Consider the following 3,519-nt stretch of genomic DNA (forward strand, 5'->3'; position numbering starts at 1 on the left):
AGGACATCTGTCCATCATCATCGCCGGATTTGTACCCGTTGGATTTTGCTGTATGGGCACTTTGGAGAGGGAGACTAACCAGACTTATCATCCGAATATGGACTCACTGAAGGCTCCCATTGTGAAGGAGTGGAACAACTTGTTGAGAAGCTCATCATCAACTCCTGCAAGGCTTTCCACCGCCATGTGGAGGCTGTCATTGCTGCTGAGGGGACCATGTTGAGAAAACATGCATTGCAGGAAATTTTTTTCTTGAAAAATCCTCCAAAAGATTTTTATATACAAAAAACAACTGATAACCTCTGGATGTAAGTAATGTACATATTATCTATATATGTTTTTTTCTTATGGAACGAAATATTTAATAATTTGCCATTTGAAAACTATTTTTAGGAATTATTTCCACATTTCCAATTTTCAACAACTGGTTTTTATCCCTCCATATCAGTGTGTTTGTTTTTTTCTCTTCATGTACGTATCCTAGGTCATTTTTAACTTTGTTAAAAAATTGTAATCATTTTCACTTGTGATAGACGATAGATATAAAGTAGTTCAGAATATTGAAATAGTGCGTAAGCTACTTTTATTTGCAACTAGTAATACATTGAAAATTACCCCTAAACTTTCTTCTAACAAGACAAAAGATCTTAAGTAACTCATTAGCTCCATAATGAATTTTTTTTTAACTTTATTATTTTTAATAGCAAACATGAAAACGAAAATAAAAATGAAAATTGAAGACAATTAATATTTATTTTATACTATAAATTAATTATATACTTAAATCCATTGTGAGGTTAAAATTTTAAGTAAACCTTATCAATTGGGTATTTTATATCTTAGATGAAAGAATTGGTCTATATACGACAAATTGAACAATTAATTTTTTTCATTTTTATTTTTGTTGGGATGCAAAAAATACAAAAATAATTGTACATATTTATGTTATTTATCAGTTAAAATATAATGTTTAGTTATTAATAATAATAAACCAAACATTAATTAATTTTGTTGTTTAGTAATCCAAGAATATACCTATAAGAGATGTGGATAAGTAATACTTATTGAGTATTTAATCTAGGTAAATATAGTTTTATACCAAAAGGAGGATTAAACTTCAATTATATTGTTATACTAAAAAAAATGGAAATTAAGATAATAGTTTTATAATTTTCCACATAATATCTTCCACAGATTTGTTTCTGTCATTAGGCATTTGTAAATTATATTGAACGTTTCGAGGCATGCTGTTCGATAACAGGCTCCACAGAAAAGTAACCCGCTACTTCATAGGTTGAAGACTTGTTTTTTTAAATGTTCCTTGAATTGGTTAGATGGAGTTGCTCTGATTAAGTATAACCTAGGAATATTTTTGTGAAATCCATAAGCATACATAGAGTATTATATATTTCTTTCTCTAGGAATCACCTGGGATCGAACGCATGTTGAGTTCAAGAGCATAATATCTCCTTAGCGCGTTGTCACTGAGCTATGGCGATTCCATTCTCGATTTCATTAATACCATCTATTCGTCGAATCTCTAGCACCACTCCCAAAAGTCCTCCAACTCGATGTACAGGTTCAGCCTCTAAGGGCTTGGAAGCTTAATGGGATTATTTTCTGTTGAATTCATCTGAGCACATTCTATCTAATTCATTTGCTTCAACTTTGTTTCGAAGCTCAACCATCCTGGATGAATATTATTTTATTTCAGATTTTACCATTCTACTGACTGAGCAATGTAATATTCTATATACAGTATATCCAAAAATTGATTGGTCGGAATAAAATGAAATTTGGCTGATACAATCATTAGGCAATATTGAAGTTTTCTGATACAATAATTTTCGATCATTGCATCATACATCGGTATAAAAGGGCTCAGAAAACACCACAGGATGTTAGTTTAAATTCAATATCCGAAATGGTGAGAGAGCACTCTTTGGAGATCAGGGCCAAGGCTGTTGGCATGATAGAGGGCGGATCAAGCCAGAGAGACGTTGCTCATAGGTTACCGATTCTTCCCAGTACCATTGAGAATTGGTTTAACTAAAGGAATAATGGACACACCCTTGCAAATCAGATGGGTTAAGGAGGGAAGAAAAAAATTAGCAAAGTTCCAAAACTTATGATTTCAAAATCTTTGATCAAGGAGAGGCAATCCACAAGGAAACTTGTAGCTAGATTGACTTCAAAAGCCTATCCAATATCCAAGTCATTTGTCCACAACTACTTGAGGCACTCTTTGAATGTTTTCCCATACAAATCTCGTCTTCCCTCCCAAACTTTCAGATTACCAAAGGAAGGCCTGGGTTTTAATTCTGTTGTGAGCGGAAACACTAGACTACAGATGACTGGAAATGTATCCTCTTCATTTATGAAAGTCTATTTGAGCTATTTCATGCCTAAAATCCCCAAACAGATTGGGTTTGGGCAAGAGGTAAGGGATGTATAACACATCAAGAGCCATTTTCCAACAGAATGGTGCCCCTCCTCACCACTCCAAAAAGGCACAAAAGTGTTGTTCAGACAACTTGGATCCCTGCCAATAGTCCTGATTTGTCTCCCATAGAAAATTTCTGAGCTTTGGTTCAGAGGGAACTCAATGAAAATGCATCAGCAACTTCAGAGGATTAATTAAAAAAAAACAACTGACAAAAGCTTGAGAAAAAATTTCTCCCAATATTTTAAATAATCTGTATGAAAGGATGCTTAAAGGTCGTCATATTAAGAAGAAAATAAAGTTTATAACCAAAAAAATTCACTTGTTTAGGTTATTTCATGATTTTTTTTTTAAACCCACCATCAATTTTTGTACATACTGTATTGTAAATTAACATAACTAATATTTACATACAAAAGAGGTTGTGTGATAAAAAATTAACATAATATTCCGATAATACAACTATTATATGTACATACATAAATATAAAACATATACTTATATTTATTTAATTTATTTTAAAAATTGTGTAATGTAATGACGTGTAAAAGACCGGTCCTAGGACTGACAAATTTTAGTAGAAGTGGACTGCAGTCTTTTTAAACTTATTCAACACTACTCTAGACAATGTCCACCCATACTGCTAGTTAAAAAATAAAGCGAATTAAAGCTGGTATCATCTTGCCCACCAATAAATTTTTTTGAAAACAGATGTGGCCTCTAGGGCATGGTCGTGCCACATCTCACTTTTTCTTACTCTAATATGGGATACCCTTTGTTGTATAGTAAAATATGGGCCCTTTTCTTTCACTGTGCTTAAACTTAACTAAGTGAATCTTTTTTTTTTTTTACAAATTAATATTTTTGATATTTATAAAATGTCCTTTTTATAAGAAAATGTACAAAATTGTAGAAAATTTTACCTATAATTCAAACTTCATATTTGAATTTTAATAATGGAAAGAAATAATTAATAAAAGAACTAATATCTTACAGGTTATCAGTTTACACACTATTTTTAATTGCATTAGGACGATGCTTTCGACAATTTTCACATCCCTAACTATATTATAGAT

The 3,519-nt window shown here is 31.8% G+C and overlaps 1 long non-coding RNA gene across 1 annotated transcript; it reads left to right on the forward strand.

The window, feature by feature from the left end:
• Positions 1–976: 976 nt before the first annotated feature.
• LOC139906408 (uncharacterized) lies at positions 977–2,944 on the forward strand. Its single transcript, XR_011781902.1, has 3 exons — positions 977–1,081; positions 1,195–1,353; positions 1,422–2,944. It is a non-coding gene; the product is annotated as an uncharacterized lncRNA (long non-coding RNA).
• The last annotated feature ends 575 nt before the right edge of the window (positions 2,945–3,519 follow it).

Source organism: Lepeophtheirus salmonis, chromosome 9 (assembly GCF_016086655.4).
Source record: "Lepeophtheirus salmonis chromosome 9, UVic_Lsal_1.4, whole genome shotgun sequence".
Lineage (NCBI taxonomy): Eukaryota > Metazoa > Arthropoda > Copepoda > Siphonostomatoida > Caligidae > Lepeophtheirus > Lepeophtheirus salmonis.